Here is a 17,799-nt window from a genome sequence, read left to right as displayed (position 1 = left end):
TTAATATTAAATTAAACTCACTTGATTTATGGTTAAGGCTAGGATAGACAATTTCTAAACTTTAGAAATTACATAATCGTCGTAGAGTGTTTTCCCAATGAAGTTATGAATCAATACTTCATCGTAGTGGTATTCCTTAGTATCTACAGGGCGTATGACGTCGATGCTCATGGGACAGATTGTGAAGTTGAGGTTTGCGATGCGGTTGTTGTTGGTGGTGGTAATGGTACTGTTGGTGTTGCTGATGGTGGTACTGTTTATGCTGCTGGTGCTGCTGCTGGTGTTTGTAACTTTTGAACCATATTCTCCAAAGCCACTACCCGAGCGCGAAGCTCGTTGACTTCTTCTATTACACCGGGGTGATTGTCGGTTCGGACGAGCGGATAAATAAAATCTAGAATTTGGTGTAGTATGTAATCGTGACGAGATACTCTAGAAATAAGAGAGAAAATGGTGTTCCGGATAGGTTCGCCGGTAAGTGCTTCAGGTTCTTCGCCAAGAGGGCAATGTGGTGGATGGAAGGGATCACCTTCTTCTTGTCTCCAATGATTAAGGAGGCTACGAACCCATCCCCAATTCATCCTGAATAGATGATGACTAATTGGTTGATCCATTCCGGTCACACTGCTTTCGGAACTTGAGTGGGATTCCATTTCGGAATCCGAGGGACTTGAACTAATGACGAATTCCATTTCGTACGATTGAATAAAGAATTTTTGGATATGAAATGATTTTCCGGCTATCGGGTGGTATTCTAATTATATAGAGCAAAAGGTTTCGTAGATTACGGAGGAATTTACGGAATATGTCAGGCAAAGTTTACAGTAACAGATACGCTAAGATATGAATTAGCAGATACGCTAAGATATGAATTTTGTCTATACACTATTCATGCAATCAATGCAATAAGATGTGTCTAGACTAAGAATGATAAGCAGGTAATTTCCGACAAGAATGATGAGCAAAACTTTTGAAATGCAGACACGGTCGAAGTCCAGACTCACTAATGCATCCTAACGACTATCAGTTAGACACACTAATGCAGAACTGGTTCGCTAAGACCACCGCTCTGATACCAACTGAAAGGACCCGTTCATATATATTATAAACGATTCACATTAGTTGATTACATCGCGAGGTATTTGACCTCTATATGATACATTTTACAAACATTGCATTCATTTTTAAAAGACAAACTTTCTTTAGAACGAAAGTTGACGGCATGCACACCATTTCATAATACATCCAACTATAATTGGTTTAATAATAATCTTGATGAACTCAATGACTCGAATGCAACATCTTTCAAAATATGCCATGAATGACTCCAAGTAATATCCTTAAAATGAGCTAATGCACAGCGGAAGATTTCTTTAATACCTGAGAATAAACATGCTTAAAAGTGTCAACCAAAAGGTTGGTGAGTTTATAGGTTTATCATATCAATCATTTCAATATATTAATAGACCACAAGATTTCCGTTTATAAATATATATACACTCGCAAGTGTATAAAAGTATTCTATAAGTTGTAGGCACCCGGTAACAAGCCTTAACGTTCATGTTTTACCCTCTGAAGTACACCAGATCAGGTGAGTTTAAAATAACCTCGAAGTACTAAAGCATCCCATAGTCAGGATGGGGTTTGTCAAGCCCAATAGATCTATCTTTAGGATTCGCGCCTACCGTACATAGACAAGTAGTTTAATGTTACCAAGCTAAGGGTATATTTCTGGTTTAAAACCACGTAGAATTAGTTTTAGTACTTGTGCCTATTTCGTAAAACATTTATAAAAACAGCGCATGTATTCTCAGTCCCAAAAATATATATATAAGGGAGCAAATGAAACTCACCATACTGTATTTCGTAGTAAAAATACATATAACGTCATTTAACAAGTGCAAGGTTGACCTCGGATTCACGAACCTATATTAATTATATATATTTATATGTTGGTCAATATTTGTCTAACAATTTTTGGTCAAGTCATAGTGTACCACAATCCTAATGCTCGAGACCGATATGCAAAAGTCAACAAAAGTCAACTTGACCCAAAATGACTTCCAAAATCTATACATGTTTATTATATAACTTATATATAGTCGTTTTATATATTTAAATATATTTATCAGATCTTATTATACTAAATAATACAAGTCATAAAAATTTATATTTAAATTCATATATGATAAAAATATACTTCTATATATCTCAAGTAATAAAATTTATAAAATTCACTTAATATCATAAAAATATAGTGGTATGTATTATTAATGTAATTATATTACGTGTGGTAAAAATATCTTTGTACGCATATTTATTTGATTAAATAATATTGATAATAATAATAATGATAAAAATAATAAAATGATAGTTTCAATTAAAATATTAATTTTTAGTAATAAAAATAATTTTAGTAATAACATCAACTGATAACAATTATAATAATTATTTTAATAATAATATTAAAATTAATAATAATTCAGTTGACCATATCTTTTAATCCGTTCATCGAACCCACACGATTTCTAAATGAAAAGTTATTAATTTTTCTTTAGCTTTTCAACGACATGCATATCATATACCTTATCTCAGTAGCATATGTATCAAATTCGTGATTTATCATAAACTATTTAACGACGAAACTAAGCATACAAACATGCATAATCATATATACTCGAGCACTAGTCAGGGATACACTATTAATATATAAAAGATAATATATGAATGCTCACGTATCAATATTGTGATTCAATATTGCAGGAAAGTACGTAGACGCAACGAAAATGATAAACGTTAGGTTGACCTCACGAGCAATACCCTCGAACAATATCCATAACCTCCATAGCTATAACCCATAATTTCCTTAGCTCTATCCCATTTGAAAACTTATTTTGAAATCGTCTGAATATAACTCCGTCGTAGTATTTTATGTATACTAATAATATCTTAAAATAATACTAAGTAAATATATATATGTAATTCGATTGAGAGAGTTTAGAGAGATATATTTTCAAGTTTCTATGAAATAATAAAACCTATTGAATTCTATTTATAATAGATTTTTGAATTATTAAAGTGAATTATTAAAGTATGAATTATTAAAGTGAATTATTAAAGTTAAAGTAAAGTAAAAGTAAAGTAAAGGTAAAGTTAAAGTATAGTAAAAGTATAAAAACTATGTATGTATAATACGCGTATAAATATATATAATATTAATTTAAATCGTTATATATATTTAATAAAATAAATTATAAATATCGTTATATTTATTATACTGGTTAAGTAATGAGTTGTCAAAAGTGATTCTAGATATTTATAAAAGTTTAATAATAAAGTTTTTTTTTAAAAACTGAAAACGTTTTTGTACGTTTGAAAATAGATTAATAGAATATTATGGAAACCAATTCTCCACTAGCTTTTGTCTAACTTTCGTAAATGACACTTTTTATTTTTATTTATAAATAGCTTTACAAATTATTCCGAATATCGTTAAGAGGAATAGATTTCTCAAATCATAGTGGACCTCTCAACAGAGACTTGTAATCATAATTCAATGTTTCTGATAATTCAATCATTTAATATATTTTTTTAATTTCGTCGATAATCATATTGAAACAAATACTTTCATATAAAGCATTATACTTTTAAATACTTTGTTGACATTTTCAATTTATAACATATACACATATACATACATATTCATATATGTTCATTTAATGGTTCGTGAATCATTGGAATTTGGTCGAGGTTTAAATGAATGTATAAACATAGTTTAAAATCCTTGAGATTTAACTTAACAAACATTGCTTATCGTGTCAGAATAATATAAAGATAAAGTTTAAATTTAGTCGGAAATTTCCGGGTCGTCACACGTTTTTCAAAGACTGCATTCATTTTAAAACAAACCATAACCTTTATTTCATCAATAAAGGTTTAAAAAGCTTTACGTAGATTATCAAATAATGATAATCTAAAATATCCTGTTTACACACGACCATTACATAATGGTTTACAATACAAATATGTTACAACAAAATAAGTTTCTTGAATGCAGTTTTTACACAATATCATACAAGCATGGACTCCAAATCTCGTCCTTATTTAAGTATGCGACAGCGGAAGCTCTTAATAATCACCTGAGAATAAACATGCTTAAAACGTCAACAAAAATGTTGGTGAGTTATAGGTTTAACCTATATATATCAAATCATAATAATAGACCACAAGATTTCATATTTCAATACACATCCCATACATAGAGATAAAAATCATTCATAAAGTGAACACCTGGTAACCGACATTAACAAGATGCATATATAAGAATATCCCCATCATTCAGGGACACCCTTCGGATATGATATAAATTTCGAAGTACTAAAGCATCCGGTACTTTGGATGGGGTTTGTTAGGCCCAATAGATCTATCTTTAGGATTCGCGTTAATTAGGGTGTTTGTTCCCTAATTCTTAGATTACCAGACTTAATTAAAAGGGGCATATTCGATTTCGATAATTCAACCATAGAATGTAGTTTCACGTACTTGTGTCTATTTTGTAAATCATTTATAAAACCTGCAAGTATTCTCATCCCAAAAATATTAGATTTTAAAAGTGGGACTATAACTCACTTTCACAGATTTTTACTTCATCGGGAAGTAAGACTTGGCCACTGGTTGATTCACGAACCTATAACAATATATACTTATATATCAAAGTATGTTCAAAATATATTTACAACACTTTTAATATATTTTGATGTTTTAAGTTTATTAAGTCAGCTGTCCTCGTTAGTACCCTATAACTAGTTGTCCACAGTTAGATGTACAGAAATAAATCGATAAATATTATCTTGAATCAATCCACGACCCAGTGTATACATATCTCAGTATTGATCACAACTCAAACTATATATATTTTGGAATCAACCTCAACCCTGTATAGCTAACTCCAACATTCACATATAGAGTGTCTATGGTTGTTCCGAAATATATATAGATGTGTCGACATGATAGGTCGAAACATTGTATACGTGTCTATGGTATCTCAAGATTACATAATATACAATACAAGTTGATTAAGTTATGGTTGGAATAGATTTGTTACCAATTTTCACGTAGCTAAAATGAGAAAAATTATCCAATCTTGTTTTACCCATAACTTCTTCATTTTAAATCCGTTTTGAGTGAATCAAATTGCTATGGTTTCATATTGAACTCTATTTTATGAATCTAAACAAAAAAGTATAGATTTATAGTCGGAAAAATAAGTTACAAGTCATTTTTGTAAAGGTATTCATTTCAGTCGAAAGAACGACGTCTAGATGACCATTTTAGAAAACATACTTCCACTTTGAGTTTAACCATAATTTTTGGATATAGGTTCATGTTCATAATAAAAATCATTTTCTCAGAATAACAACTTTTAAATCAAAGTTTATCATAGTTTTTAATTAACTAACCCAAAACAGCCCGCGGTGTTACTACGACGGCATAAATCCGGTTTTACGGTGTTTTTCGTGTTTTCAGGTTTTAAATCATTAAGTTAGCATATCATATAGATATAGAACATGTGTTTAGTTCTTTTTAAAAGTCAAGTTAGAAGGATTAACTTTTGTTTGCGAACAAGTTTAGAATTAACTAAACTATGTTCTAGTGATTACAAGTTTAAACCTTCGAATAAGATAGCTTTATATGTATGAATCGAATGATGTTATGAACATCATTACTACCTTAAGTTCCTTGGATAAACCTACTGGAAAATAGAAAAATGGATCTAGCTTCAACGGATCCTTGGATGGCTCGAAGTTCTTGAAGCAGAATCATGACATGAAAACAAGTTCAAGTAAGATCATCACTTGAAATATGATTGTTATAGTTATAGAAATTGAACCAAAGTTTGAATATGATTATTACCTTGTATTAGAATGATAACCTACTGTAAGAAACAAAGATTTCTTGAGGTTGGATGATCACCTTACAAGATTGGAAGTGAGCTAGCAAACTTGAAAGTATTCTTGATTTTATGTAACTAGAACTTGTAGAATATATGAAGAACACTTAGAACTTGAAGATAGAACTTGAGAGAGATCAATTAGATGAAGAAAATTGAAGAATGAAAGTGTTTGTAGGTGTTTTTGGTCATTGGTGTATGGATTAGATATAAAGGATATGTAATTTTGTTTTCATGTAAATAAGTCATGAATGATTACTCATATTTTTGTAATTTTATGAGATATTTCATGCTAGTTGCCAAATGATGGTTCCCACATGTGTTAGGTGACTCACATGGGCTACTAAGAGCTGATCATTGGAGTGTATATACCAATAGTACATACATCTAAAAGCTGTGTATTGTACGAGTACGAATACGGGTGCATACGAGTAGAATTGTTGATGAAACTGAACGAGGATGTAATTGTAAGCATTTTTGTTAAGTAGAAGTATTTTGATAAGTGTATTGAAGTCTTTCAAAAGTGTATCAATACATATTAAAACACTACATGTATATACATTTTAACCGAGTCGTTAAGTCATCGTTAGTCGTTACATGTAAGTGTTGTTTTGAAACCTTTAGGTTAACGATCTTGTTAAATGTTGTTAACCCAATGTTTATAATATCAAATGAGATTTTAAATTATTATATTATCATGATATTATCATGTATGAATATCTCTTAATATGATATATATACATTAAATGTCTTTACAACGATAATCGTTACATATATGTCTCGTTTAAAAATCATTAAGTTAGTAGTCTTGTTTTTACATATGTAGTTCATTGTTAATATACTTAATGATATGTTTACTTATCATAGTATCATGTTAACTATATATATATTCATATATATATGTCATCATATAGTTTTTACAAGTTTTAAAGTTCGTGAATCACCGGTCAACTTGGGTGGTCAATTGTCTATATGAAACATATTTCAATTAATCAAGTCTTAACAAGTTTGATTGCTTAACATGTTGGAAACATTTAATCATGTAAATATCAATCTCAATTAATATATATAAACATGGAAAAGTTCGGGTCACTACAGTACCTACCAGTTAAATAAATTTCGTCCTGAAATTTTAAGCTGTTGAAGGTGTTGACGAATCTTCTGGAAATAGATGCGGGTATTTCTTCTTCATCTGATCTTCACGCTCTCAGGTGAACTCGGGTCCTCTACGAGCATTCCATTGAACCTTAACAATTGGTATCTTGTTTTGCTTAAGTCTTTTAACCTCACGATCCATTATTTCGACGGGTTCTTCTATGAATTGAAGTTTTTCATTGATTTGGATTTCATCTAACGGAATAGTGAGATCTTCTTTAGCAAAACATTTCTTCAAATTCGAGACGTGGAAAGTGTTATGTACAGCCGCGAGTTGTTGAGGTAACTCAAGTCGGTAAGCTACTGGTCCGACACGATCAATAATCTTGAATGGTCCAATATACCTTGGATTTAATTTCCCTCGTTTACCAAATCGAACAACGCCTTTCCAAGGTGCAACTTTAAGCATGACCATCTCTCCAATTTCAAATTCTATATCTTTTCTTTTAATGTCAGCGTAGCTCTTTTGTCGACTTTGGGCGGTTTTCAACCGTTGTTGAATTTGGATGATCTTCTCGGTAGTTTCTTGCATAATCTCCGGACCCGTAATCTGTCTATCCCCCACTTCACTCCAACAAATCGGAGACCTGCACTTTCTACCATAAAGTGCTTCAAACGGCGCCATCTCAATGCTTGAATGGTAGCTGTTGTTGTAGGAAAATTCTGCTAACGGTAGATGTCCATCCCAACTGTTTTCGAAATCAATAACACATGCTCGTAGCATGTCTTCAAGCGTTTGTATCGTCCTTTCGCTCTGCCCATCAGTTTGTGGATGATAGGCAGTACTCATGTCTAGACGAGTTCCTAATGCTTGCGGTAATGTCTGCCAGAATCTTGAAATAAATCTGCCATCCCTATCAGAGATAATAGAGATTGGTATTCCATGTCTGGAGACGACTTCCTTCAAATACAGTCGTGCTAACTTCTCCATCTTGTCATCTTCTCTTATTGGCAGGAAGTGTGCTGATTTGGTGAGACGATCAACTATTACCCAAATAGTATCAAAACCACTTGCAGTCCTTGGCAATTTAGTGATGAAATCCATGGTAATGTTTTCCCATTTCCATTCCGGAATTTCGGGTTGTTGAAGTAGATCTGATGGTTTTTGATGCTCAGCTTTGACCTTAGAACACGTCAAACATTCTCCTACGTATTTAGCAACATCGGCTTTCATACCCGGCCACCAAAAATGTTTCTTGAGATCCTCGTACATCTTCCCCGTTCCAGGATGTATTGAGTATCTAGTTTTATGAGCTTCTCTAAGTACCATTTCTCTCATATCTCCAAATTTTGGTACCCAAATCCTTTCAGCCCTATACCGGGTTCCGTCTTCCCGAATATTAAGATGCTTCTCCGATTCTTTGGGTATTTCATCCTTTAAATTTCCCTCTTTTAAAACTCCTTATTGCGCCTCCTTTATTTGAGTAGTAAGGTTATTATGAATCATTATATTCATAGATTTTACTCGAATGGGTTCTCTGTCCTTCCTGCTCAAGGCATCGGCTACCACATTTGCCTTCCCCGGGTAGTAACGAATCTCAAAGTCGTAATCATTCAACAATTCAATCCACCTACGCTGCCTCATATTCAGTTGTTTCTGATTAAATATGTGTTGAAGACTTTTGTGGTCGGTATATATAATACTTTTGACCCCATATAAGTAGTGCCTCCAACTTTTTAATGCAAAAACAACCGCGCCTAATTCCAAATCATGCGTCGTATAATTTTGTTCGTGAATCTTCAATTGTCTAGACGCATAAGCAATTACCTTCGTTCGTTGCATTAATACACAACCGAGACCTTGCTTTGATGCGTCACAATAAATCACAAAATCATCATTCCCTTCAGGCAATGACAATATAGGTGCCGTAGTTAGCTTTTTCTTCAATAACTGAAACGCTTTCTCTTGTTCATCATTCCATTCAAATTTCTTCCCTTTATGCGTTAATGCAGTCAAGGGTTTTGCTATTCTGGAAAAGTCTTGGATGAACCTTCTGTAGTAACCAGCTAGTCCTAAAAACTGGCGTATGTGTTTCGGAGTTTTCGGGGTTTCCCACTTTTCAACAGTTTCTATCTTTGCCGGATCCACCTTAATACCTTCTTTGTTCACTATGTGATCGAGGAATTGAACTTCTTCCAACCAAAATGCACACTTTAAAAACTTAGCGTACAATTCTTCCTTCCTCAATACATCTAACACCTTTCTCAAATGTTCACCGTGTTCTTGGTCATTCTTTGAGTAAATAAGTATGTCATCAATGAAAACAATGATAAACTTGTCAAGGTATGGTCCACACACTCAGTTCATAAGGTCCATGAACACAGCTGGTGCATTAGTTAAACCAAACGGCATGACCATAAACTCGTAATGACCGTAACATGTTCTGAAAGCAGTCTTTGGAATATCATCTTCTTTCACCTGCATTTGATGATACTAGGAACGTATGTCAATCTTTGAATAAACAGACGAGCCTTGTAGTTGATCAAATAAGTCGTCGATTCTCGGTAGTGGGTAGCGGTTCTTGATGGTAAGTTTGTTCAACTCTCGGTAGTCGATACACAACCTGAATGTACCATCTTTCTTCTTGACAAACAAAACAGGAGCTCCCCACGGTGATGTGCTTGGTCGAATGAAACCACGCTCTAAAAGTTCTTGTAATTGGCTTTGCAGTTCTTTCATCTCGCTGGGTGCTAGTCTGTAAGGAGCACGAGCTATTGGTGCAGCTCCTGGTACAAGATCTATTTGAAATTCAACGGATCAATGTGGGGGTAATCCCGGTAATTCTTTCGGAAATACATCGGGAAATTCTTTTGCAATGGGAACATCATTGATGCTCTTTTCTTCAGTTTGTACTTTCTCGACGTGTGCTAGAACAGCATAGCAACCTTTTCTTATTAGTTTTTGTGCCTTCAAATTACTAATAAGATGTAGCATCGTGTTGCCCTTTTCTCCGTACACCATTAAGGGTTTTCCTTTTTCTCGTATAATACAAATTGCATTTTTGTAACAAACAATTTCTGCTTTCACTTCTTTCAACCAGTCCATACCGATTATCACATCAAAACTCCCTAACTCTACTGGTATCAAATCAATCTTAAATGTTTCGCTAACCAGTTTAATTTCTCGATTCCGACATATATTATCTGCTGAAATTAATTTACCATTTGCTAATTCGAGTAAAAATTTACTATCCAAAGGCGTCAATGGACAACTTAATTTAGCACAAAAATTTCTACTCATATAGCTTCTATCCGCACCCGAATCAAATAAAACGTAAGCAGATTTATTGTCAATAAGAAACGTACCTGTAACAAGCTCCGGGTCTTCCTGTGCCTCTGCCGCATTAATATTGAAAACTCTTCCGCGGCCTTGTCCATTCGTGTTCTTCTGATTCGGGCAATTTCTAATAATGTGGCCCGGTTTTCCACATTTATAACAAACTACATTGGCATAACTTGCTCCGACACTACTTGCTCCGCCATTACTCGTTCCAACACCATTTGTTCCTTTCTTTCTATTAACCCCTGGTCCGTAGACCTCACACTTCGCCGCGCTATGACCATTTCTTTTACACTTGTTGCAAAATTTGGTGCAGAACCCCGAGTGATACTTTTCACACCTTTGGCATAGCTGCTTCTGATTGTTGTTGTTGTTGCGGTTATTATTGTTGTTAGGATGATTGTTGTAGTTGCTGTTGTTGTTGTTGTTGTTGTTGTTGTTGTTGTTGTTGTTGTTGTTGTTGGGCCGTTTGTTGTAGTTGCGATTGATGTTGCGATTGTTGGGATAATTGTTGCGATTATTGTTGTAATTGCTGTTGTTGTTGTATTGGTGATTCTTATCACCGTTTTCCTCCCACTTTCTTTTGACTTGCTTCACATTGGCCTCTTCAGCAGTCTGTTCTTTAATTCTTTCTTCAATCTGCTTCACTAGTTTGTGAGCCGTTCTACATGCCTGTTGTATGGAGGCGGGCTCGTGTGAACTTATATCTTCTTGGATTCTTTCCGGTAATCCTTTCACAAACGCGTCGATCTTCTCTTCCTCATCTTCGAATGCTCTCGGACACAATAGGCACAATTCTGTGAATCGTCTTTCGTACGTGGTAATATCAAATCCTTGGGTTCGTAACCCTCTAAGTTCTGTCTTGAGCTTATTGACCTCGGTTCTGGGACGGTACTTCTCGTTCATCAAGTGCTTGAATGCTGACCACGGTAGTGCGTACGCATCGTCTTGTCCCACTTGCTCTAGATAGGTATTCCACCATGTTAACGCAGAACCTGTGAAGGTATGCGTAGCGTACTTCACTTTGTCCTCTTCAGTACACTTACTTATGGCAAACACCGATTCGACCTTCTCGGTCCACCGTTTTAATCCGATCAGTCCTTCGGTTCCATCAAATTCCAAAGGTTTGCAGGCAGTGAATTCTTTGTAGGTGCATCCTACACGATTTCCTGTACTGCTAGATCCAAGGTTATTGTTGGTATGTAGCGCAGCCTGTACTGCGGCTATGTTTAAAGCTAGAAAAGTACGGAATTCCTCTTCATTCATATTCACGGTGTGTCGAGTAGTCGGTGCCATTTCCTTCAAAATAGTCAAATGGAACAAGTTAATCATACAGAATATTAAGAGTAGTTAATAGTATTTCGTAGCATAATATGAACTCATTTATAAAAGCTTTTTCTTCATATTAGCGTTTTATAAGTTTAAATTCGGGTAGTACCTACCCGTTAAGTTCATACTTAGTAGCTAATATACAATTCAACTACTACAATTCTATATGAAAAACGGATTATAATAATATTTCGCGTTCAAACTTTTACACAATATTTTACAAACTTACAATACCGCTTATTTTACATATAGCATGAAGTATAGCACACAATAAATTTGATACAAGATGGTTGTGAAGATAATTCTAGCTAGTACACAAGTCGTTCAGCAAAGGCAATAAAGACACGTAATTCATACGTCCAGAAACAAGTCATGCATTCTGGTTTTACTAGGACTACTTCCCATCCTTGGTCTTATGGAACATAACCGTTATGGCCGTTGATAAGACAGTGTGTTGTAACGTCGTCAAAGGGACGAGGGTTACGTAATGTCCAACAGTCCCGTAACAATCTAAAACCCTCATTTCTTACCCCAATTACCGACTCCGTCACTTGTGGAAACATTTTGTTTAATAGTTGTAGCCCGATGTTCTTGTTCTCACTTTGGTGAGAAGCGAACATTACTAATCCGTAAGCATAACATGCTTCTTTATGTTGCATGTTAGCCGTATTTTCTAAATCACGAAGTCCAATATTCGGATATATTGAGTCAAAATAATTTCTTAACCCATTGCGTAAAATAGCATTTGGGTTCCCCGCAATATATGCGTCAAAGTAAACACATCGTAACTTATGGATTTCCCAATGTGATATCCCCCATCTTTCGAACGAAAGCCTTTTATAAACCAAGGCATTCTTGGAACGCTCTTCGAATGTCTTACAAACTGATCTCGCCTTAAATAGTTGTGCCGAAGAATTCTGACTGACTCTAGACAAGATTTCATCAATCATGTCTCCGGGTAGGTCTCTTAAAATATTGGGTTGTCTATCCATTTTGTGTTTTTATACTGTAAAATAGACAAGAGTTAGATTCATAAAAAAAATACTTATTAATACAAGCAATTTTTACATATATCATAAAGCATAAGCACACTATATTACATATATTACACCACACGAATACAACTATCTTATTCCGACTCGCTTGTTTCTTCTTCTTCGGTTTTGGTTCGTTTTGCCAAGTTTCTAGGGATATATGATGTTCCCCTAATACGAGCCGTCGTTTTCCACATTGGTTTAGAAAAACCTGGTGGTTTAGAGGTTCCCGGGTCATTGTTACAACTTAAGGACTTCGGGGGTTGACGATACATATAAAGTTCATCGGGGTTGGAATTAGATTTCTCTATTTTTATGCCCTTTCCCTTATTATTTTCTTTTGCCTTTTTAAATTCAGTTGGGGTAATTTCTATAACATCATCGGAATTCTTGTCGGAATCCGATTCATCGGAGAATTGATAATCCTCCCAATATTTTGCTTCCTTGGCGGAAACACCATTGACCATAATTAACCTTGGTCGGTTGGTTGAGGATTTTATTTTACTTAACCGTTTTATTATTTCCCCCACCGGTTCTATTTCTTCATTCGGTTCCGATTCTTCTTCCGGTTCCGATTCTTCTTCCGGTTCCGACTCTTCTTCCGGTTCCTCTTCGGGAACTTGTGAATCAGTCCACGAATCATTCCAATTTACATTTGACTCTTCATTATTATTAGGTGAGTCAATGGGACTTGTTCTAGAGGTAGACATCTATCACATAATATCAAACGCGTTAAGAGATTAATATATCACATAATATTCACATGTTAAAAATATATAGTTTCCAACAAAATTTGTTAAGTAATCATTTTTCAAGTAAAACGGTCGAAGTCCAGACTCACTAATGCATCCTAACAAACTCGATAAGACACACTAATGCAAAATTCTGGTTCTCTAAGACCAACGCTCGGATACCAACTGAAATGTCCCGTTCTTATTGATTAAAAACGTTCCATATTAATTGATTTCGTTACGAGGTTTTGACCTCTATATGAGACGTTTTTCAAAGACTGCATTCATTTTAAAACAAACCATAACCTTTATTTCATCAATAAAGGTTTAAAAAGCTTTACGTAGATTATCAAATAATGATAATCTAAAATATCCTGTTTACACACGACCATTACATAATGGTTTACAATACAAATATGTTACAACAAAATAAGTTTCTTGAATGCAGTTTTTACACAATATCATACAATCATGGACTCCAAATCTCGTCCTTATTTAAGTATGCGATAGCGGAAGCTCTTAATAATCACCTGAGAATAAACATGCTTAAAACGTCAACAAAAATGTTGGTGAGTTATAGGTTTAACCTATATATATCAAATCATAATAATAGACCACAAGATTTCATATTTCAATACACATCCCATACATAGAGATAAAAATCATTCATATGGTGAACACCTGGTAACCGACATTAACAAGATGCATATATAAGAATATCCCCATCATTCCGGGACACCCTTCGGATATGATATAAATTTTGAAGTACTAAAGCATCCGGTACTTTGGATGGGGTTTGTTAGGCCCAATATATCTATCTTTAGGATTCGCGTTAATTAGGGTGTCTGTTCCCTAATTCTTAGATTACCAGACTTAATTAAAAGGGGCATATTCGATTTCGATAATTCAACCATAGAATGTAGTTTCACGTACTTGTGTCTATTTTGTAAATCATTTATAAAACCTGCAAGTATTCTCATCCCAAAAATATTAGATTTTAAAAGTGGGACTATAACTCACTTTCACAGATTTTTACTTCGTCGGGAAGTAAGACTTGGCCACTGGTTGATTCACGAACCTATAACAATATATACATATATATCAAAGTATGTTCAAAATATATTTACAACACTTTTAATATATTTTGATGTTTTAAGTTTATTAAGTCAGCTGTCCTCGTTAGTAACCTATAACTAGTTGTCCACAGTTAGATGTACAGAAATAAATCGATAAATATTATCTTGAATCAATCCACGACCCAGTGTATACGTATCTCAGTATTGATCACAACTCAAACTATATATATTTCGGAATCAACCTCAACCCTGTATAGCTAACTCCAACATTCACATATAGAGTGTCTATGGTTGTTCCGAAATATATATAGATGTGTCGACATGATAGGTCGAAACATTGTATACGTGTCTATGGTATCTCAAGATTACATAATATACAATACAAGTTGATTAAGTTATGGTTGGAATAGATTTGTTACCAATTTTCACGTAGCTAAAATGAGAAAAATTATCCAATCTTGTTTTACCCATAACTTCTTCATTTTAAATCCGTTTTGAGTGAATCAAATTGCTATGGTTTCATATTGAACTCTATTTTATGAATCTAAACAAAAAAGTATAGATTTATAGTCGAAAAAATAAGTTACAAGTCATTTTTGTAAAGGTATTCATTTCAGTCGAAAGAACGACGTCTAGATGACCATTTTAGAAAACATACTTCCACTTTGAGTTTAACCATAATTTTTGGATATAGTTTCATGTTCATAATAAAAATCATTTTCTCAGAATAACAACTTTTAAATCAAAGTTTACCATAGTTTTTAATTAACTAACCTAAAACAGCCCGCGGTGTTACTACGACGGCGTAAATCCGGTTTTACGGTGTTTTTCGTGTTTCCAGGTTTTAAATCATTAAGTTAGCATATCATATAGATATAGAACATGTGTTTAGTTAATTTTAAAAGTCAAGTTAGAAGGATTAACTTTTGTTTGCGAACAAGTTTAGAATTAACTAAACTATGTTCTAGTGATTACAAGTTTAAACCTTCGAATAAGATAGCTTTATATGTATGAATCGAATGATGTTATGAACATCATTACTACCTTAAGTTCCATGGATAAACCTACTGGAAAAGAGAAAAATGGATCTAGCTTCAACGGATCCTTGGATGGCTCGAAGTTCTTGAAGCAGAATCATGACACGAAAACAAGTTCAAGTAAGATCATCACTTGAAATAAGATTGTTATAGTTATAGAAATTGAACCAAAGTTTGAATATGATTATTACCTTGTATTAGAATGATAACCTACTGTAAGAAACAAAGATTTCTTGAGGTTGGATGATCACCTTACAAGATTGGAAGTGAGCTAGCAAACTTGAAAGTATTCTTGATTTTATGTAACTAGAACTTGTAGAATATATGAAGAACACTTAGAACTTGAAGATAGAACTTGAGAGAGATCAATTAGATGAAGAAAATTGAAGAATGAAAGTGTTTGTAGGTGTTTTTGGTCGTTGGTGTATGGATTAGATATAAAGGATATGTAATTTTGTTTTCATGTAAATAAGTCATGAATGATTACTCATATTTTTGTAATTTTATGAGATATTTCATGCTAGTTGCCAAATGATGGTTCCCACATGTGTTAGGTGACTCACATGGGCTGCTAAGAGCTGATCATTGGAGTGTATATACCAATAGTACATACATCTAAAAGCTGTGTATTGTACGAGTACGAATACGGGTGCATACGAGTAGAATTGTTGATGAAACTGAACGAGGATGTAATTGTAAGCATTTTTGTTAAGTAGAAGTATTTTGATAAGTGTATTGAAGTCTTTCAAAAGTGTATAAATAAATATTAAAACACTACATGTATATACATTTTAACTGAGTCGTTAAGTCATCGTTAGTCGTTACATGTAAGTGTTGTTTTGAAACCTTTAGGTTAACGATCTTGTTAAATGTTGTTAACCCAATGTTTATAATATCAAATGAGATTTTAAATTATTATATTATCATGATATTATCATGTATGAATATCTCTTAATATGATATATATACATTAAATGTCTTTACAACGATAATCGTTACATATATGTCTCGTTTAAAAATCATTAAGTTAGTAGTCTTGTTTTTACATATGTAGTTCATTGTTAATATACTTAATGATATGTTTACTTATCATAGTATCATGTTAACTATATATATATATTCATATATATATGTCATCATATAGTTTTTACAAGTTTTAACGTTCGTGAATCACCGGTCAACTTGGGTGGTCAATTGTCTATATGAAACATATTTCAATTAATCAAGTCTTAACAAGTTTGTTTGCTTAACATGTTGGAAACATTTAATCATGTAAATATCAATCTCAATTAATATATATAAACATGGAAAAGTTCGGGTCACTACATAACGTAGCAGACTAGTTGTTACACACTGTATGTCTTTTAAGACAGGCCAATATTATTAATGTAAGTGCAAGTGGGAGTCTGTTAGAAATATGTTCTCGGGTTGGCTACTGTTCGATCGTGGTTTGACCGTGGTACATATATTTCGAAGATATGCCCATGACATTAAATAATAAAAGTCCATTTATCCTATTCGGTCACACACAAAGGCCAATCGTAAATTGTTTGATATACCTTCTAATCGGAAATTAATTTATTAATCATTAGTTAATGGTTTAATAAATTAAGTAAGTTTTTTTTATGTGTGTACATATACTTACAAATCTAAATATATAAGATTTGATTTGATATAAATAAGATTTAATTTGATTTGTAAATCTTATTTTATATAAAGATTTGTACTATAATCATATTTTATATAATATATAAGATTTGATTTGATATAAATAAGATTTGATTTGATTTGTAAATTTTATTTTATATAAAGATTTGATTTTGCAAATCTTTTAAAATCTTTCCAAATCTTTATATTTGTATTATATGTATCAATTTTATTCTATATAATACCAAGTCTTGGTATTGAAAAGATATAGAAACTTGAGATACAAAAACACACATATAAAATGCTATTTCTCTTTCTCATTTTCAAGTAACCAAAATACTTTATAATTGGGTTCGGGTTTTGGTGGAAATAAGGAAAAGAAAAGATCCGTTAAGTAGAAGGTATAGATTGAAACAAGGTTGGAACTTTGGGTGTCTACCGTTTAGAGGAACTCTTCTTTGGGTTTTTAAGATTCGATCTTCAAAAGGCTACAAAGGTTGTATTCTAATCTTCTCTTGTTTAATTTCGTTAATTTTGTTTTGTTTGCTAAAGTTTTGTAC

Source organism: Rutidosis leptorrhynchoides, chromosome 3 (assembly GCF_046630445.1).
Source record: "Rutidosis leptorrhynchoides isolate AG116_Rl617_1_P2 chromosome 3, CSIRO_AGI_Rlap_v1, whole genome shotgun sequence".
NCBI lineage: Eukaryota > Viridiplantae > Streptophyta > Magnoliopsida > Asterales > Asteraceae > Rutidosis > Rutidosis leptorrhynchoides.
The sequence above is the reverse complement of the archived record's forward strand: the minus strand, read 5'-3'. Positions refer to the sequence as shown.